Source organism: Brachycentrus maculatus, unplaced genomic scaffold (assembly GCF_059751285.1).
Source record: "Brachycentrus maculatus isolate JH-2025_06_01 unplaced genomic scaffold, ASM5975128v1 h1tg000053l, whole genome shotgun sequence".
NCBI lineage: Eukaryota > Metazoa > Arthropoda > Insecta > Trichoptera > Brachycentridae > Brachycentrus > Brachycentrus maculatus.
In genome coordinates, this window is record NW_028280807.1 from 665614 (window position 1) to 689204 (window position 23591).

Sequence of the window (23591 nt, forward strand, 5' to 3'; positions counted from 1 at the left end):
CGGTACACATAAAAATCTCGGTGATATCCTAATATTATTAACTTTTTTGCTAACTAACTAACCATCACGCCACTTCGTCAAAGGGGTAGGCAGAGAGAATAGAACGCCACACCACTCTGTCTTTGCAAACATTCTTCGCCTCTTCCACGTTCATGCATCTTCTTATACATACCCGCGTATTATTACGACTCCTAACCTGACCACTTAAAGTATTTGGCATACCTGATCATAACTTCGTTCTATCAACATATTTTCAACAACAACAAAAAATAGTAACTCTTAGAAGCATATCTGGCAAGAGTCTACGAGGTAGAATAAGGAACGCCGGGAAAAGTAATGCGATATCGATGGTTTCGTTAGTAGAAATGTCTAGTAAATGAATTGTTTTTTAAAAAATGTACTTGTAAAAATTGTTAATATATTTTTTATAAATTCCAAGTGGAGATATCATTCAAAATATTTTGAAGTCTAATTCACTCTAGTCCGCCTCCATAGTGTAATGGTCAGCACGCTCGGCTACCGTTCTGGAGGTCCCGGGTTCGATTCCCGAGGGGGGTAAAATAAATATAAGTGATTTTTTCACTGTAATATTTATTCAATACTACCCTGGACTGGTACCTGAAGCGGAGGGCTGATCACCTTTCCTTCATGTGTAAACGATTAAGATAACAATGCGTTTATATGACGCAGCGCCTTATGCACCATTGGGGTGCGGATAAGGGTTTTATTGTTTATTATTTAATTCACTCTCATGAGAGCTTTGAAGACATTTTAAAATAAATTAAATAATGATTAAAGAAAACACTTGTTTTTTACCACTTGAGTTTTATTAAAGACTACATGTTTCAGAAGTCAAACTTCCATCATTCAGGTCTGTATAATAACTTTTTTATTATACAGACCTGAATGATGGAAGTTTAACTTCTGAAACATGTAGTCTTTAATAAAACTCAAGTTGTAAAAAACAAGTATTTTCTTTAATCATTGTAACATGTCTTACCACAAAGTTAATGCCGAAACAATAAATAAAATTAAATAATCATGGTATGGGATGGGTTTACGTTTCATCAAACCATTCAATAGTCCCTATAAGTTAATTGCTGAGTTTAGATCGCCTTTGTACTGCCAGAATATTGAAGTGATGAAAGCATTGTCAATAATCGTAGGATAGACAATATTATGATGATCAAAGGCAGGCCTAATGAAATTCGTATCACGGAGCAGATTGAGTGACGTATAGGGGTAAACACGTGCACATATCTAACATAACAGAACATCACGACGCTTTCCCGCAGAGAATATAGCGTCACACCGATCAGTCTTTGAAAATATTTTTCGCCTCTTTCGCATTCATGCATCTCTTCGTACATACACGTCGACTGTTCCTACTTATGACTTGAGAACTTTTGAGTATTTGAAATCCTTATTGTACCAATTTTTCTTGGTCTTCCTCTGCTTCTATGACTGACCTTATTCTGCCTGATTTATTATTTTTTTTTATTTTCTCTTCAGTCATTTAATTAATATGCCCAAATCATTTTAACAAACTTTTTTTTTTAAATATTATCGCCAATGCTTATTGTACCTTATCCTTATTTTACCAATTTTTCTTGGTCTTCCTCTGCTTCTATTACCGATCAAATTCGCCTAATATGTTTTATTATTTTCTCTTCAGTCATTTAATTCACATACCCAAATCATTTCAACAAACTTTTTAAAAAAATATTATCGTCAATGTTTATTTGCATTTTATTTTATGCTTATTTGCTTATTTGCTTGCAATGCTTATTTACATTTTACCTTGCATTTTTTTACAACATTTTGAGTGTGTCCAAATACTTGTTCACAAAATCTGGATTATCTCCAATTACAGGAGTTATTTTCATATTATTTTTTGACATCTCATCAAAGATAATATGAAAATAACTCCTGTAATTGGAGATAATCCAGATTTTGTGAACAAGTATTTGGACACACTCAAAATGTTGTAAATAAATTATCTGGTCAAATTATAAGCTTAATAATAAAAATGAAAATGGTATTTTCTGGCGTTTCTCATGTGTGTGATTATAATCCGGGATTCGGATCTCACATACTAATATAAGAGTTTCTGCTTAATAAAAAGCTTCTTTACATCTCACCAATAGATGTCTCTAGTGAAGTTTTAGTGATTCATGAACAAGGTTTCTAAATTGGTTCATATATATAGAACTTCCAAGAATTTGAGTAGTGTGGTTGTCAATAATGGGTAGAATTGGTGAATGTTACACGTGTGTAAAGTGATCACTCAAACCAGCCTATGACGGTCGTAAGCCCCGTAAATGCCCAGACTTCCATATTCTTCTTCATCTTTGATGAGATGTCAAAAAATAATATTGCATTTTTTCTTTATATTAATTACCATTGAAACATCTATCATGTATGGTTTTGAGAGATCGTATTTCGACTGCATTTAGCCTTATTTCATTCGTCTTGAGCTACCTCCTTCCTCACTTCCCTACATTACGATAGGAACCAGATGGCTACATTCGAACATCTATCACGCAACTTTTGCGCGACCAACTAACAAAACGTAAAATGTTCAAGAGGGCCATTTAAGTCACTTTTGATTAGCAAGAAAACAAACATCAATGCAGTTAGTCATTTTTAACAAGTCAATTTATTATACTTCCAAGTTTTAAATCGCTTTGGGATTTTTCAGGGCAATATTAAGCTAGTAAGATATCGAAGAGTCAATAATCACGTTGTAAAAAATGCACTATAATATATACATATATACATATACCGTAAAGTGGGTATACTTTGCACCATGGGTGATACTTTGCACCACCTTCAGTAAAGAAATTGTGGAGCTGGTCATCTCTGATACATGTCATTTTTCATTCTACTTTCTATTGTTTCTGATAGATGGCACCTCAATCTTTTTCGTTTACAGAAGTAACAGTCGGTCGCTATTGCAATGCGTTTTTCCTGTCCGAACGTTAAGAAAGTTTTCTGTCTGAAAATTGTGCCCGAAAAAATCCAGTGTAATCAGTATACTGAAACAAGTTACAACAAGTGAGTGGACCCTAAATTGTAGTTAGGTAGGCCCTGCTTTTCTCAAATGCTGTATTTTTTGGTTACGTTGTCAAGTTTATGAAAAAATAATATTTTTTTAAGAACTGACTTATATTGACCACATTTCGGGTTACATGACGTATTTGTTATGTGCTTTGTATTATAAATACAAGTTATAAAAATGCATAAATCATGGAAAATATGAATTAATGATGTACCAATAAATAAGATTTTGGGATAAAAACCCATATATTATATATATATATATAATATATATATATATATATATATATATATATATATATATATATATATATATATATATATATATATATATATATATATATATATATATATATATATATATATATATATATATATATATATATATATATATATATATATATATATATATATATATATATATATATATATATATATATATATATATATATATATATATATATATATATATGTATATATAAATTTGTCCGCCTCCACAGAGTAATGACTTCCATATGGTTTTCTACCACTGCGCGCTGTATTATAGGTATGTGTAGAATTACATTTTTTGTTTAATGATTCGCCCACATCGTCACGGTCCCGCCCAGAGCTCCGCCGGCAGTTCAATGCGGCTCGCGGTAATCAGGCGGACACGTGGAAAATTGGATGATTTTCCTCGCAAATGTCTTCCTCCCGCGCTGAGACTCGCTCTTTTTTCCTATTTTTGTCGCTGCTTCCTGAAACCATTCTTTCACGCGTTCACCTGCCCCCACGCTTCCCGTTTTCCGTCGTCCCACACGCGAGACTCTCGGGATTTCAGCGAGAATTTGTGAAAAATGTCGCGTCGAGTCTGGTTCATTACTCGAACAAATATTATTTACCTTTTAAAAATTACCTTTTTTATTTATTTAATACAGTTACGAAAATATTACAATTTTATTCATTAACAACATTTCTGCTTATACATATCTTTTTACTAGTCACGCTGTCCCTCTTCAAAAAAGAGAATCCGCTCTTGCGCTTAGAGAGGGATATATTTGTAAAAAAAACTCTTTTTATTTTTATAGTGATCTCTCAGAAGAATGTGCAACAAAACGATGTATGAAAGATGTTCGAATAATAAAATAAGGAAGGAATGCAAAGCTGAGACAAGCATTATCGATAAAATTAAGAAAGGTGTGTTGAGATGGCTTGGACATGTAGCACGAATGAGTGAGGAAAGAACGGTAAAACAAATTTATGAGGCGAATGTAATTGGAAAAAGGAGCAGAGGAAGACTGAAAAAAACTTGGCCTAATCAGGTATGCCAAATACTTGAAAGTGGTCAGGTTAGGAGTCGTAACAATCGGCGGGTATTATGAGGAGATGCATGAACGTGGAAGAGGCGAAGAATGTTTGCAAAGACAGAGTGGTGTGGCGTTCTATTCTCTCGGCCTACCCACGTGGAGAAGCGGCGTGATGGTTAGTTAGTTAGTTAGTTAGTTATTTTCCTTTTTATTAGTTCTCTAAACTAGTCGTGTAAATTAAAGTCGTGTAAAAACTAATCCGTAAATCAAAAAAGTGATATTTTACAACTAGTTAATTTTTATATTCAAATCATTATATCAACCCAAAAAGTTAATGCTTAAATAAAAAATTATGTAAACTATAACGTATATGCCAAAAAAAAAAATAACTTTCTTGAATTCATCATTCATTTTGCTATTGGCAGGAATCGATCCTACGACGCCTATTTCACATTGAGCCTGTACGCCATGGCACCTTGTTGCAAAAAATAATAAATATTTATTTTGAGACCCACGTATGCGAATTACTTAGACTCTAGATATATCCATCGATTGAAACAGCATCATCTGCGTACTTTTAGTCACATGGTTTGTAAGACGAGGACATAGAACAAGCTTTACATTGTACAAAAAGGAGGTACCTCACATCGAATTCAGTACTACCAATGGCGCTTCGTGGAGTACTGAAAAAAGCTCTGAAATTTTCTGTTACACCGGATAAAAGTTTCACAATTTAACTGCCCGAATTCGGTTACAAACTTTCAGTGCTTAATTTCAGATTTAAATTTCAAAATTAATTACGAAACGAATTTAAATTCAGAATGAGCTCTAATTGGCGGTTAGAATTTCAGGAATCCATGACAAAAGCAGTCGAAATTCGGACTGAAAAAAAAAATCAGGAAATCTGAAACACCGCAAGATTTACACAAAAGTTATATTTTTAATTGGTTTCATTGTTGAATTTGCGGAAAGTAATCATCCCCTTTAATTAAGTTTAATTCATATTAGAATATTAATTTTCGCTCCGTGATTCGATTCAGGGATTAGGGGTAGAAATTGGATTAAAAATTGACAAAAAATTAGTATCCAAAAATTCAGTGGGATAATTTTTCATCTGTAATAACTTGTTACCATTGAAATTTAAAATACTTTAAATGGCTGTTAATCAACTCGTAGTTAAATTCACTTCACTTCAATTCTTAAGACTTATTTTAAGGAAATTTTGTCACTTAATTTTTAAGAATTCATCCAAGAAGCGATCATAAAACGTGAAATATTTCATTTATATGAATAATACATATTTTTTAATTAATTTGTTTTATAATTTACATTTCGGATTAATTTTAAGTCGATTAACTTCATAAGTTTTTAAAATAAATTTTAATGTCTTAAAATTTTTAATTTGTTAATTTTTTATCATGTCCATCATTTGTCTGCCTCTGTAGTATAATGGTAGCACGCTCGACTACCGTTCTGGAGGTCCCGGGTTCGATTCCCAGGGGGGGGGTCAAATAAATATAAGTAATTTTTTCGCTCTAATATTTATTCAATATTACTCTGGACTGGTACCTGAAGCGGAGGGCTGATCACCTTTCCTTTATGTGTTAACGATCAAAATAACACTGTGTTTATATGATGCAGTGCCCTATGTTTTGAATCCAGACACTGTCCGGCTGTTATTAAAATAAATTATATGACGGTTTCTTCTGTTTCTGGTTGGGTCTAAATATTTATCATTTTAGGGGGGACAAGGGACAGTATAAAATATTATTTAAAAAATATATAAATTAATCTGATCAAATATTTCTCTTACAATTTTTAATTAACAACCAAATAAATTTTACATATAGTCCATTGTTTGATTCGACATCGGTTAAACACGATTCGTCAATATCCATTTCGAACCCCGCCCACTCCTTTCATCCTACAAGTATATAAGTTGATTCGATAACAGGTCTAATTTTAATGTACATTTAACCTCGGCTCGTAACGCATGTCTGTATTGAAAACTAAAGTGCATGTTGGTCTTCGGGTCGACCAAAAATCGCATGTGTTAGACATTCGTGTAGTTTTGAGTGTGTAAATGGTGCTATGGTGGTGAAGGGTAGTATTGTTTGCATGCTGTGTTAGTGATTGTCCTGACGAAGAGACGGGTACGTCTCGAAACCGGTAGACGTAAAAATCTCGGTGAGTGGTTTAATACTAATTTTATTAACATTTTTGTAAAAAAATAAATAAGTGAATATTTCTCTCCTATAATTCAATTTCAACAAATTTAGTAAACAAAACGATCGATTATAATGCAAGTAATCCCCAGGTGAAGATCTATTGAAATTATATAGAGTGAATGGTGCACTAAAATCAGTTTTAGCAAATAAAAATCTATCAGCGGAAGCTAAACTGGCAGTACACAATGGAGTTCTGGTTCCAACCCTTATGTATGGAAGCGAAGCATGGAGTTGGAATAAGAAGGATGAAAGCAGACTGAATGCAGTCGAAATGCGATCCCTCAGACGAATGTGTGGCAAAACGATGTTTGATAGATGTTCGAATGATGAAATAAGGAAAGAATGTAAGGCTGAGATAAGCATTATCGATAAAATTAAGAAAGGTGTGTTGAGATGGTTTGGACATGTGGAGCGTATGAGTGAAGAAAGAACGGTTAAACAAATTTATGGAGCGAATGTAGTTGGAAAAAGAAGCAGAGGACGACCGAGGAAAACTTGGCACAATCAGGTATGTCAAATACTTGAAAGCGGCCGGGTCAGGAGTCGTAATAATCGTCGGGTATGTATGAGGAGATGCATGAATGTAGAAGAGGCAAAGAATGTTTGCAAAGACAGAGTGGTGTGGCGTTCGAATCTCTCTGCCTACCCCTGCGGGGAAGCGGCGTGATGGTTAGTTAGTTAGTTAGAAAATATCGTAATATAAAATAAATTACACATTTTTTTTTATTATTATTGCCGGATGAATTCGTTGAAACCTTCAACAAATATTTTGATAAGATGAAAAATATTTCATTTCAAACTTCCTCTGAATTCAATTTAGAAAATATAACATTTTTGTTTTCTTAATATCAAGAATATTGTATAATACGGAGGCAACAATAAATATCTGATATTTTTCAGATTTTCGTGTGCCTATACCAAATGAAATGCGGGTTGTGTAAAGAGATGCCAGTACAAGTACGTTTAATAAGATTCCTCTACCGTATTGTAATACATGAAAATGGTCAGAATTTTCTAAATTCTGACGAAAGCTTCTAAAACTTTTTTCCTCAATGTCAGTAAAAGTCCCGATTTCGATAACCTATACCAAGCGATTTAGTCCAGTATTGTCTTATATGTTCGCCTCCGTAGTGTAATGGTCAGCACGCTCGGCTACCGTTCTGGAGGTCCCGGGTTCGATTCCCAAGGGGGGTAAAATAAATATAAGCGATTTTTTCACTGTCATATTTATTCAATATTACCCTGGACTGGTACCTGAAGCGGAGGGCTGATCATCTTTCCTTCATGTGTAAACGATCAAGATAACACTGCGTTTATATGACGCAGTGCCCTATGCACCATTGGGGTGCGGATAAGGGTTTTATTATTATTATTAATATTGTCTTATTTATTGATTTGGCGTGTCATTTGTAGAGCTCCATTTTAATTTAAGTATTAATTTTTAAATCAGACACAGATTTTTTGAGTCTACTAAGTTATATTTTATCAAAAAAACACAAAAATTTATATTGTGATAATTATTTCGCCTAGTTATGGCATTTTCAAACGAATGTGAAGATTAAATGGACTGACGGTCCTTATATGGTTATACAATTCTAGGTCTTTTATTAGTTGTGTTTTTTTTTTTATAAAATACATCTTAGTAGTCTGAAAACATCTGTGTTTTATTTAAGAATTATTTCATAAATTCAGTATTGTTGTTTCCAATACGGTGTTTGAAAATGATGCGGAATGCAAGGAAACACGTGTCACAATAGATTTTAAGAAATAGTGGTATTCACCAAGTAAAGCTTTAATTGAAAATGGATAGATATTACGGGAAAGTAATGCCGAATCAATTAATGAGATAATCCATCATTGAACATTCACTGCCTACACCGGGGCACTTCTAGAAACTTGCTAGTGGTTTCACAAACTTGTATTTAATTAGATTAGCAGTGACAGGAACATTGGCTATTAAATGTTAATTAATAGTAAAATCGGGATACAATTTTGTTTCAAATTTTCTAATCATTTTCGCAACTTAGTTCACAAAATAGTCACAACTTACAAATACACAAGTAAATGATTTTTCTAATTCCGTTATTAAATATATTTCTAATCACTCATTATCCATGAATCGAATGAGTGAGGAAAGAACGGAAAAAAAGTATGAGGCGAATGTTAGCGGGAAAAGAAGCAGAGGAAGACCGAGAAAAACATGGCACGATCAGGTATGCCAAATACTTGAAAGTGGTCAGGTTAGGAGTCGTAACAATCGGCGGGTATGTATGAGGAGATGCATGAACGTGGAAGAGGCGAAGAATGTTTGCAAGGACAGAGTGGTGTGGCGCGCTATTCTCTCTGCCTACCCCTGCGGTGAAGCTGCGTGATAATTAGTTAGTTTTTTTTTTCATTATCCCTAATCCCTTTTTGACTGTGGCTGCCAATCAACACAAAAAAATAAAGCCACTTGAGATCTATACGAGCTTTTTTTCCTAACCGTCAAAATATTTTGAATTTTGTTAGGTAGATAGTGTTTAGTATTAATCAGTCTTGATAAAGAAGTGGTTAGCTTCTAAACAGGTAGACATTTTAATTAAGTTATAATAAAAAATAGTTATAGTGATTTTAAAACACTAAAAAACAGAATTTCGCCATTAATTGTCGTGGTAGTATGTATAAATCCATTTTTAATTCATGTTTTACTTGGTAAATACCACTTTTTCTTAAAATCTCATTTCGATGCATTCCGCATCATTTTCAAACACCGTATGATGTGGAATACATCAAAATACGTGTGACAATAGATTTTAAGAAAAAGTGATAAAATTTACCATCAAAGAAATGCCAAGTAAAACGTATATTAAAAACGGATGGATACATAATCCACCTAGAAATAACGTTCAATTTAACATTGCACCAATTTTATACAGTACCCTATGCATCATTGGGCGCAGATAAGGTTCAGCTATAGAAGTAAATTATGCACAATGAAGCGAGATAGATTTATTTTTTAAAGAAAAGTGAAATTCTGAAAGACAAAAGTTTCAGAACCATTTGTGGGATTTTTGAAGAAGGTTTTTACCATCCCCTTACAAGATATTTAAGTGGAGGAATTTAATACTTACAAGGCACCTGAGGTTGAGCTCTTTATTACGCAGGTGACTCGAACACGTGACATCGGAGCATTCCTGAAATACCTCCGCGACATAACCGCAGACGTTTTGTATTGTAATACACTTGAACTCAATAAAAATACCGAGGACTTACATCGCTTACTCCTTTCAAGAACGTCATAAATAAAAAAACTAATTTTTCAGGAGAAAGTTTTTAAAGTTTAAAAATATAACACAATTTATGAAAAATAAATATCAAGCCACTTATTGAAGTTTTTACTGTGCATCAGATCTTTTTAGGTAAACCTGAAGGTTTTTTCTCCATTTGAAAAATATTTAGTATATTTAAAAAAATAATCAAACAATACCTTTTATACAAAATGCAAAAACAACATTTTCTGCCCTGTAGCGGGTAAATATAAGGTTAAAAATATGCCTCTTTTGCTGGGATATAGTACATTTTCTGGGCAATCCGAAAACATGCACAACTGAAAATTTACGATTTTTGATTTATGACGTTCTTGAAAGGAGTGAGCGACATATACAGGTATAGTGGGAGTCGGTTATAACGCGGATTTTCAAATGGCATATCTGACTTGCGTTACATAATCACTACCATGTAAACAAACTGTTCAAAATTATGTTTATTTTTTCCACAAAAGACAAAACATTTTTTTTAGTTTTCTTTATTGCTTTTTTACATTATTATAAAATATTAATCAAAATCAATTTGTTATACGTTTATAAATAAAACCAGTAATCTCCCGTTTTTATTTTCAGAATATTTTGAGTGTTTCTTAATACTCTCTTAACCAGTCTATGACAAGTTATAAGTCCTGTAATTTTTACTGTCCGCCTCTGTAGTGTAATGGTCAGCACACTCGGCTACCGTTCTGGAGGTCCCGGGTTCGATTCCCAAGGGGGGTAAAAATAAATATAAGTGATTTTTTCACTGTAATATTTATTCAATATTACCATGGACTAGTACCTGAAGCGGAGGGCTGATCACCTTTCCTTCATGTGTAAAACGATCATGATAACACTGCGTAACACACAGTGCCCTATGCACCATTGGGGTGCGGCTAAGGGTTTTTTTTTTTTTCTTCTTCTTCAGCCTTTGTGGCCTGTTTTTACGAGGGATTAGCCTCCTGCGATGTCGATTCCCAGCTATCGACCCATCTCTTTGGTTGTCTGCCGGAGAGTCGTCTACCATGGGGTTGGCCGTAGAGTGCGATGTGGGGGAGTCTAGATGGTTCCATTCTCCTCACATGCGCATACCATTGTCTCCTTCGTTGCCTTCCCCGCCTAACGACATCTTCGATCTCACATATTTCCCTGATCCTGGCGTTTCTTATTCTATCTCGAAGACTCTTGCCTGATGTGCTTATTAGAGTCTTCATTTCTGACACTCTGAGCTTGTTTTTTGTGGCAACAGTGTCCGCTCTGCTTTCGATTCCATACGTCATGATTTTTTTTCCTAATTTCAGTTATTTCAATTATTATTCTTAATTATTTTTCCTCTCTTGTCCCCTTTTTGATTATTATTACTAGGTGTTTTATTTGTTAAACCCAAAATCAATGAGTGAAGTGAAATTTATAAAATAGAATTTAAAATTTAAAATACTGTTATTATTTGTAAACAGCTGGAGGATTCATATCTTGAGGTATATGTTATAAGTTATATGTTATTTAATTAATTGATTCGGAAGCCACTTTTTGGTAATGTACATGCATGTTGTTCCTTCCAAATTTGTGTACTTTTTATAAGAATTTGTGTATTAAAATTGTATTCATAAAGGTATGCGGGAAGAACAAAGAGACGCAGTTCATTGACTTTTATTTTGTTTATAATATTGTCCCCACCGCATGTAACTCCTTTAAAATTACTCCTTTATATTACTTTAATATTATCCTCTTACGAAGAATCTTTAGCCTTCCATAAATTATCTTCACTTAGTAAACGTAGGAATATATCAGATTTATGTTTTTTGTATAAAGTTATAAATAATATGACTGAGAGCCCCTATCTTCTTGCGCAGATACCTTTTCACTGTCCAATAAGAATCAATAGGCATAGTCATACCTTTTATAATCCAGCACCAACAAAGAACTATTCGAAAAATTCCTTTATTTATCGAAGTTGTGGGAAATTTGATGAGTGTTGTACACACCTTGATATGTTCTACTCCAATCTTTCAAAATTTAAAGCTAAGTTGTTCGAAATCTTATAAACCTAAAAAAGTAATTCTATTCCCTGTCCTTTCCTTTTCTTCTTTTCCTATCACTGCCATCTCCTTTTCTCTTTATCCCATCCTTGTCTCATGTCTCTTCCTTTATATAGACCTCTCTTATGTATAGTTGTGAAGAACTATAATTGGTACTCATGATTTTATTTTTTGTATTCTGTATGTATCATATATTGTAACTGTTGTTCTTCCTTCCAATAAAATAAAATAAAATAAAATTAAATTAAATCGTATATAAGGGGTGGAGGACAAATTATTGTGAGCTCAGATAAGATTAAAATTTAAACGTATGTACGTCGCGCTCGCTCTTTGTCTATTGGCGTCGCTTTGTTCTTCTCGCCCTTATATTTTTTGTAATTTTCGATAAATAAATAAATGTCTTCATTTGCGCGTTTCCGTCTTCCTCATCATAAGTGTTCCAGTACCATAGACGCTACATATGGAATATCTATTTTTAATTTTAGTTTTACTTGGTGAATACCAGATTTTTCTTAAAATCTTTTGTGAAAAATGTTTCGATGCATTCCGCATCGTTTTCAAACAATGTCGATTTAAAAAATAATGGTATTTATCATGTAAAACTTAAATTTAAAATAAAGTTATGTATACTGTATTAAAACGTAAATATCCGTATGTAATAGATCTTCTGGATACATTCGATTTGAGATACTTATTTCAGATAATTTTCTATTCGATTAGAATCGAAATTCCAGAATATAAAACTTCCTCCGCATCCCTTAGAGTCCTTGGGGGTAGAATTCTGCGCCCACCTAAATCATGGATTACTCACCTTAACACCTTTCAACCTTAAATCTTTAAATTTTAAATAAATAATAAATTTTATAGGTCTCTTAACCTGAGAAGAAAATTTTAAAAAATTACGGGTCATGGAGCATTTCGAGAATACCTCTTCCGTTTTAAAATTAGACACAACCCTAGTTGTGAATATGATGAGACGTCATATGAGATGTCCCTCATTTAGTTTGGATACGTATATCGCTCACTGCTTTCAACAACGTCATATTTCTAAAATCGTCAATTTTCAGTTATGCATGTTTTCGGAATGCCAAAAAAATGTATTTTATCCCAGCAAAAGCAGCGAATTTTTAACTTAATATTTACCCGCTACAGGGCAGAATGTTATGGTTTAGCATTTCGAAAAAAGGGTATTGTTTATTATTTTTATAAATTAACTAAATACTTTTCAAATGGAGAAAAAACCTACAGGTTTTACCTAAAAAAAATTTCTGCACAGAAAAAGTTCAATAAGTTGATTGATATTTATTTTTAATACATTTTTTTATATTTTTAAACTTTAAAAACGATCTCCTGAAAAATAAAGTTTTTTTATAAATCGTCATTGAGCGATATGTAATGTGTGATGAGATTAATGATATCGTAGTCATACAGGAGAAAATGACCAAGTGCATTTTTTTACAAAAACGTGATCATTGACTGTTTGATATCTTATAATATTGCCCTGAAAAAAATCCCGAAGGATTTTAAACTTATAAGTATAATATATTGACTTGGTAAAAATGACTAACTGCATTAATGTTTATTTTATTGCCAAGCAAAAGTGACTTAAATGGCCCTCCTGAACATTTTCCGTTTTGTTAGTTGGTGACTTTCTCCTGTACGACTACGATATATGTAGGATTTTAAAAAAATATGTCCAGGATAATATTGAATAAATATTAGAGTGAAAAAATCACTCATGTTTATTTAACCTCCCCCTGGGAATTGAATACAGGACTTCCAGAACGGTAGCGAGCGAGCGATTACACTATTAGTTAGTCAATTATTTTGTTACCATTTTAAATTAGCATAGAGTCACAACGGGTTGAAAAGCATAGATCTGCGAATAAGAAAACTTTTAGCTTGAATCCCCGTGGATGTATATAGCGTGTAGAATGGTAGGAATGTACGCTTCTCTGTTTATCCGCGGCAGTGAAATGTTTCAGACCGAAGCCATTTTATTTATCGCCGCCATCTTGTAGTGCAGCCGTTCCGAATTCAAAATGAGTAACAAATTGGCGGGAAACTGTTGCTGCATAGACCACAGCTCCCCAAACTTTTTTATTATGTGTGCCACATTTAGGTAGGTACTGACCTAACCGAATAGGTCACCTTATTTGGCAACATTTTGTGTGCCCAAATACTTATTCACAAATCAGAATATTCTCCACTTTAGCAGTTATTTTTTTTATATCTTCGTCTTTATCTTCTAACCCTTATCCGTAACCAATGGTGCATAGGGCACTACATCGTATTAAAGCAGTATTATCTTAATCGTGTAATATACGAAGGAAAAATTATCAGTCTTGCACTTCAGGTACCACCAGTCCAAGGTAATATAAAATAAATATTAGACTGAAAAATCACTAATTTTTATTTTGACCCTCTTGGGAATCGCATTGCTATTTTTTTTATCAATATGTCTATGTAGGAGTTGAAGAGTGTGCTTTTCAAGCACGAGTAGAATTGGTGAATGTCGCACGTATGAAAGTGATCGCTTAACCTGCCTATGACAGGTTATGACCCATGTAAATATCCAGACTTCCGTATTATTCTTTAAGTATTATGTTGAGATGTTAAAATGCACCTTATTTGTATTTTATCGCAACATTATTTATTAATGTATCGTTAAAAAAGAGTTGTCGGAAATTTTGTATCTCGGATAACACAGGACTTCCCTATACTAATATGTGCAGTAGAAGAAGTTGTCAACCAACGGTTCCTCCAGATTCACCTATAAGCCCATAAAAATCCATTTTTATGATAAAATTTATATAAAACCCTGCTTAAAACTGTTAGCATAATTTATTTGTAATTATTATTGTATTATACTGCTTAAATTCATTCTATTTAAAAAAAATTGTCAAGTATAAAAACTAAAACAAAATATAAAAACTTATGTTTTCAACCTCTGCCTAATATCAATCTCCATTTGATTTATCAATAACCAATTATACATCGTTTTTCCACACATTTGGTTGAGGGATAGCATTTCGACAGCATTCAGTCTATTTCATCCTTCTTTTGCTAACTCCATGCTTCACCCCCATACATTAATAATAATAATAATAATAAAACCCTTATCCGCACCCCAATGGTGCATAGGGCACTGCGTCATATAAACGCAGTGTTATCTTGATCGTTTACACATGATTCGATTCCTTCGATTCGTTTCCCAAGGGGGGTAAATTAAATATTAGTGATTTTTTCACTGTAATATTTATTCAATATTACCTTGGACTGGTACCTGAAGCGGAGGGCTGATCACCTTTCCTTCATGTGTAAATGATCAAAATAACACTGTGTTAATATGACACAGTGCCCTATGCACCATTGGGGTGCGGATAAGGGCTTTATTATTATTACACATGAAGGAAAGGTGATCAGCCTTCCGCTTCAGGTACCAGTCCAGGGTAATATTGAATAAATATGACAGTGAAAAAATCACTTATATTTATTTTACCCCCCTTGGGAATCGAGCCCGGGACCTCCAGAACGGTAGCCGAGCGTGCTGACCATTACACTACGGAGGCGGACGTTACATTGTGTATTTATACATTAAAGTAGAGTTTTTAAGTGGTATAAGACAAAGTGAACGATGAATGTTAAGGAGAGTATTATTTACATTTTTTATACAAATATTTAGCATTTTATTTGTAGATCTCTATTTTAATTCATATATTAGAGTTTTTAAGTGGTATGAAACAAAGTGAACAGTCAATGATTAGGAAAGTATTACTCACATTTTTAAATTTATTTGGCGTTTAATTTGAAAAACTCCATTGTAATTACAACATTTTGAGTGTGTCCAAATACTTGTTCACAAAATCTGGATTATCTCCAATTACAGGAGTTATTTTCATATTATTTTTTGACATCTCATCAAAGATGAAGAAGAATATGGAAGTCTGGCCATATAGACTTCCATATTCTTCTTCATCTTTGATGAGATGTCAAAAAATAATATCCATTATAATTTATATATGAAATAATAAAATCAAACACTACCAAATTGTATTTTATTGTTTTAAAAAAAACACATAAAAATATATTTAGTGACACTTTGAAAATACCTTGTTGCGGCATTTTCAAACGAATTCGATTGAAATTTTGCTTTTTTCAGAAATCAGTGTTTGATTTTAACATTAATGTTTAAATTAACAGGTTTTTTACTATGGTATTGAAATCCCTCTTAAAAATCGAGTGCAATGTATAAGGTACATTTTAAAGCTCGACAATCGATTACTGCAAATAGTTGGCAGCCACTGATGTATGGTGGTGTATGGCGTGTAATAGTGTATGGAGTATAGTGTATGGTATATGGTATCCGCAAACCACAGACAACACGTCTCGGGAGATTAATGTAATATAATCCCAAACTGAGTTTTGTAACAAAATAAATACATTAAATTGGTTCTCCCAGGCCAATAAAGATCGGCTTTTAAAATTCATTCATTTACTTATATAAATTGTAGAGTAGATACGATAATACCTCGAAATAACGTAATAATTCTTACGAAAGGTGGTATCATACATGATAATATAGAGAAGGACATTAGTACCATAAACTAAGCTAGGACACAAAATGCCAAACCCTCTTCTAGTGGAACGGAAGGCCTGTTGACGACAGTCAGCAGTCAGAAAGTTTTTTGACTCATCAAAGATGAAGGAGAATATGGAAGTCTGGGCATTTACGGGGCTGACGACCATCAAAGGCTGGTTTAAGTGATCAATGGTCGAAACTCTTATATTAGTATGTGAGGTCCGAATCCTGGATTGTAATCACACACATGAGAAACGCCAGAAAATATCTTATATTTATATTAATAATAAAACCCTTATCCGCACCCCAATGGTGCATAGGGCACTGCTTCATATGAACACAGTGTTATCTTGATCGTTTACACACGAAGGAAAGGTGATCAGCCCTCCGCTTCAGGTACTAGTCCAGGGTAATATTGAATAAATATTACAGTGAAAAATCACTTATATTTATTTGACCCCCCTAGGAATCTAACCCGGGACCTCCAGAACGGTAGCCGAGCGTGCTGACCATTACACTGCAGAGGCGGACTACATATTTATATTACTAGACTTTTTTTCATTGAACTGAATATATTTTAATAGTAGGAATACAATATTCACGAGTCGGTAACATTGATAAACGACAACGATTTGAGTTCTAAGTGATAAAGTAGATCTCCGCTTTTCCCTGGCGGTTAAATAGTTCAAGCATTCGAAACCCGCGGTAGTAAAAAGGTCGAAATATCGCTTTCCAACTCTGAAAAGACAGTCTGTTTACCTCGAGAGTATTCGTCGCAAGACAGTGGAATTTCTATTTTATTTGCGCGCATTCACAATTCGCTCACTCCTTTCAAGAACGTCATAAATCAAAAATCGACAATTTTCAGTTGTGCATGTTTTCGGAATGCCCAGAAAATGTACTATATCCCAGCAAAAGAGGCATATTTTTAACTTAATATTTACCCGCTACAGGGCAGAAGGTGTTGTTTTTGCATTTTGAAGAAAAGGTATTGTTTAATATTTTTTTTCAAAAATACTAAATATTTTTCAAATGGAGAAAAAACCTTCAGGTTTTACCTAAAAAGATCTGTTGCACAGTATAAAGTTCATTAAGCGGTTTGATATTTATTTTTGATGCATTGTATTATATTTATAAACTTTAAAAACGTTCTCCTGAAAAATCAAGTATTTTGATTTATGACGTTCTTGAAAGGAGTGAGCGAATTGCCCAGAAAATTGAGATTGTAACGAAAATATACTAATGATTAAAGAAAAAACTTCGTTTTTTACCACTTGAGTTTTATTATAGACTACATGTTTCAGAAGTTAAACTTCCATCATTCAGGTCTGTATAATAACTAAAATATAAAATATAAAATTGTTCTATAAATAAGGAGAGGGGAAAGTAAGGGGAAGGGGTTAGTCAAGGAACGGAGTTTAAAAACAAAGGAAAAATTGAAAGCAATGGCGAACAATTTTGAAACAATATATTATTTAATAAATTATTATTAGAATTCAGGTTTTTTTGTATTTCTAAATTTTCAAGATAATTCATAATTTGGCCTTTATATGGAACAAGGTGTAATAATTTTAATTTATGAGAGTGAAATGAGTGATTAGTATATATTATATGATTTGCAAATTCCGAAAAATAATTACCAACAAGACCGCTATGATGTTCTTTAATTCTAATCTTTAAATTTCTCGCAGTTTGGCCAATATATTTTTTATCACAATCTCCACACGAAATTTCATAAACACCACTTTTTTGTAATAAATCAATTTTAGATTTTGAGTTATCGAGGATTTTTTGTAAATTCAAAGTTAAAAATATGCCGCTTTTGCTGGGATATAGTACATTTTCTTGGCATTCCGAAAATATGCACAACTGCAAATTGACGATTTTTTATATATGACGTTGTTGAAAGTAGTGAGTGATATAAGGTGGCTTGGTGGGTCTCCACAAAAATAAATATTTATATGCATTTATTGATTTATTAGTCAATATTTTTAAGAAATACGTGATATTAAAATTAACATACTTGAAATAATTCATGGTGATCAGTTCTGGGCTTCAGTCTGAGATTCTTTTTTATGTAAAAATCTTTTCAAAACACGATTTTTTTTACGTAGAAAATAATTTTTACATAAAAACAAATTTTATGTGAAGGTACTACTTTTGAATAGTCAAACTAAGCCCATTTGATTAAGGTTCTTTTATATCGAGAAAACCCCATAAACCATGGTAATGAAAAGGTTCAGTGAAAAGACGTAAAAGCAAAGGGTCACTTATGGGAGCTCACCCCACTTGACTCTATTTACGCAGGGGTTTCAGAAAGTTCTAAGAATTGAAATATCCACGTTTGAGACTTCAAATAGTTATATCGCTCACTCCTTTCAACAACGTTATATATCAAAAAAACTTTATTTTTTAGGAGATCGTTTTTAAAGTTTAAAAACATAATAAATGTATTAAAAATACATATCAAGCCACTTATTGAACTTTTTACTGTGCAACAGATCGTTTTAGGTAAATCCTGAATGGTTTTTCTCCATTAGAAAAATATTTAATATATTTAATATAATAATAAAACAATACCATTTCTTTAAAATGCAAAAAACATCACTTTCCGCCCTGTAGCGGGTAAATATTAAGTTAAAAATATGCCTCTTTTGCTGGGATATAGTACATTTTCTAGGCATTCCGAAAACATGGAAAACTGAAAATTGACGGTTTTTGATATATGTATGACGTTGTTGAAAGAAGTGAGCGATATGTGTTTTTCTTATGTTTTCAGATTTCATTAGCGTTATTTTGAAAGATTAAAGCGCAAAATATGATGCATAAAAGATGTTTAGTATCATGCGTTGCACAAAAATTGATTATGAAAATAGTAGGTACTTTAAGTACTGAGGCGGACTCCCACAGATTGTTCAACAATTTATAGTAACTTTAAACGTAAAGAAATAATCTCGTTATGATCTTGCATACATTTAAAAGGGTCTCTGCTAAATAAAGCTTACTCGAATCAACCATAGATACTGCCGTGAACTCGTACATGAAGCTAAGTATGAATCTTATAATTTTTATTGTTTGGAAGTAATATTATATATATATATATATATATATATATATATATATATATATATATATATATATATATATATATATATATATATATATATATATATATATACATAAATATATATATATATGTATATATATATATATATATATATATATATATATATATATATATATATATATATATATACATAAATATATATATATATATGTATATATATATATATATATATATATATATATATATATATATATATATATATATATATATATATATATATATATATATATATATATATATATATATATATATATATATATATATATCATTAAATAAAAAATATTGTTATTTTTATTACTGACACAAATATTTCTATTTCATACTATTTCTGTGAGCCTAAGCGCCTCATTGTTAGAAATAGGTATCAAATTGCGGTAGAGTGGGTTCGAACCGAGAAACTCTTAAGAGTCCGCATTACTAACCACGGGACCACAACCCGACACAAAGAAATTTTGAATTTGACAAAGAGAGAGCCGCACAAATTGCTTAAACAGCCACATGTGGCTCGCGAGCCACAGGCTGTCGACCCCTGGGCTAGATCATAAACCAGTCGGAAGATCGAGACTAGAACCTAGCCTGCTCATAAAGGATTCAAAACACAGACAGGCAAATTCGTTTCAGCTCCTAAATATTCTGCACTCCCGGTACGTGGCGGGGTTTTAAAATCCAATGGACTCTCCTCTTCCCGGGTCTGGGATAAATGTCTTACCGCATCCCACCATGACCCACGAATCACGAATTATTTATTTGTCATCGTATACAACAGGTGCGGACAACAGGTCCACCAACTTTGGGTCGGTTTCGGTCGGTAACAAAAAAACGGTATTTTTTATTTATTTATTTAATACTTATTTATTACATTTTTAAGTACAACATAATACAATTTCTAAACATTTATACATATGGCAAACTTATAGTTTTAGATCGCTGTGCCTCTCCAAAAAAGAGACTGAGCTCTTGTGCTTGGAGAGGGACTTACACTCAAGGTTAAATGTTTTATATAATTAATGGTATAATAGTCTTTTTTACTTTTTTTTCAAGATTTATATGTATATAGAACCCTTATCCGCACCCAAGTGGTGCACAGGGCACTGTGTCATATAAACGCAGTGTTATCTTGATCGTTTATACATGAAGGAAAGGTGATCAGCCCTCCACTTCAGGTACCAGTCCATGGTAATTTTGAATAAATATTACAGTGCAAAAATCACTAATATTTATTTCCTCACCAATTTTATTCCCCCTTTGGGAATCGAACCCGGGACCTCCAGAACGGTAGCCGAGCGTGCTGACCATTACACTACGGAGGCGGACAAGATTTATATGTATAAGATTTTTATGTAATGGGCATTATCTTTTTTCTAAAGAATTTCTATATCTTCTATTTTTTTAATTTCTTCAGGGAGTTTATTGAAATATTTTATTCCCAAATATTTGAAGTTTTGTTGAAATTGTTTAGTATTACATTTTGGTGTTGAAAAATCATTTAAGAATCTCGAGGATAAACTTTTTTTAAATTCAAATATTTGTCACCTTTTAGTAATTGAAAAATGGATCTAAAATTTGGGTAAATAAGTTGCAAAAATGCTAGAATTTTATTTTGGCGCTTGATCTCTGTTTTTTTTATTGAACTTTTTCAATAAAAACAATTAAAACATGAAAAATGATTTTTTTAATACAAGATCCTTCCTTAATTATTTTATATACTGGGGGACGCCTGAAAAAATAATTTCCATTTTTTTATGAGGCATATAATTTGGACAGTTTTGTTTTTGTTATTTTTTGGATGACCACTGCTGGCAATTCGTCGGCAGTTCTCGTCAGAACTTCGGGACGTGGACCTGACTTGGGAAGATGCAAGGGAGCTGGCAGCCGACAGATAAGCCTGAAGACAGTTTGTGGACTCCATATGCTCCACATAGGGAGCGGATATGGTTAATAATAACATTTTGGTTGTGTCCAAATCCTTGTTCACAAATCTGGGATTCTCCACAACTATTAATTTATTTTTTTTTGTTACTGTTAATATATCATTGTTTCTTTTTAATGCGCGTGATTTTTTATGGTTGTTTTAGTATATTTTGGTTTTTATAATTATTTTGGCATTTTTTCCATTTAAAAAAAATTATTGCTACATAAAAAAAAAACAATACGAAAAAACACAAACCATGAAAAAATTAAGATTATAAATAATATCTTTAAAAATAAAACTATTGAAATTGCACACAATTGAGTTTTCAGGTTATCGTTCCAAGATAAGTATCATAAAAAAATTCTAGGTTCAACCCCACTCTGTCACAACTTGATTCCTATTTTCAAACACATGAACGCATTAGCTTATCTTTAAAAAGTATTAAATTGACATATCGCTCACTCCTTTCAAGAACGTCATAAATAAAAAATCGTCAATTTTCAGTTGTGCGTGTTTTCGGAATGCCCAGAAAATGTACTATATCCCAGCAAAAGAGGCATATTTTTAACTTAATATTTACCCGCTACAGAAGATGTTGTTTTTGCATTTTGAAGAAAAGGTATTGTTTAATTATTTTTTTGAATATAATAAATATTTTTCAAATGGAGAAAAAACCGTCAGGTTTTACCTAAAAAGACGTTCTCCTGAAAAATCAAGTATTTTGATTTATGACGTTCATGAAAGGAGTGCGCGATGTGTATGAACAATGGTATAAATGTATTAATAAGAACATTTATACTATTTGAGTGTCCGGTTGTGGTCTCGTGGTTAGTGTCGCGGACTCTTAAGTCAGAGTTTCTCGGTTCGAACCCACTCTACCACAATTTAATACCTATTTCTAATAATGAGTCGCTTAGGCTCACAGAAATAGTATGATATTGAAATATTTGTGTAAATAATAAAAACACAAATATTTCTCTTAAAAAACTCTAAGAAGCCACAATGTTCACATTACCCTTCAAAAGTTTATTCTACACTTTATATGATGTTTCAAATATTATATGGGGATTTTTACATTCTTTTCATTTATAAACCAATCTTTTCAGACAGCTAAGTCGAAAAATGTGCTATTTTTATGTAATATTTGAGAAATAAACAAGGGTAGATTATCCTTTAAACATTAAAGAAAAGGTGAGCTAAGAAAAAGTGTATTGAGATGATTTTGGCACGTGGAACGAATGAGAATGAGGAAAGAACAGTAAAACAAATTTATGTGGCGAATGGAGTTGGAAATAAAAGCAGAGTAAAACCAAGCAAAACGTGGTATCGTCAAGTTTCTTAAATACTTGGATGTGGTCAGATCAGGAGTCGGAATAATCGGCGGGTATTTCGCTCACTCCTTTCAAGAACGTCATAAATCAAAAATCGTCAATTTTCAGTTGTGCATGTTTTCAGAATGCCCAGAAAATGTACTATATCCCAGCAAAAGAGACATATTTTTAGCTTAATATTTACCCGCTACAGGGCAGATAGTGTTGTTTTTGCATTTTGAAGAAAGGGTATTGTTTAATTATGTTTTTAAATATACTAAATACTTTTCAAATGGAGAAAAAACCTTCAGATTTTACTTAAAAAGTTCTGTTGCACAGTAAAAAGTTCAGTAAGTGGCTTGATATTTATTTTAATACATTGTATTATATTTTTAAACTTTAAACTGTTCTCCTGAAAAATCAAGTATTTTGATTAATGACGTTCTTGAAAGGAGTGAGCGATATATCGGCTGCCTAAACTTAAAACACAGTAAGGGACATTTTTTCGTAGTACGTTTTTTTTGCCTTTTTGGACTAAGTAGAATCTACTTAGTCTAAAAATGCAAAAAAAAACGTACTACAAAAAAATGTCCCTTACTGTGTTTTGAGTTTGGACAGCCGATATGATAAGATGCATGAATGTGGAAGAGGCTAAGAATATTTGCAAAGACAGAGTGGTGTGGCGTTCTATTCTCTCTGCCTTCTCCTGTGTTGAAAAGGCGTGATGGTCAATTAGTTAGTTAGTTAGGAATGGTTACAAAAT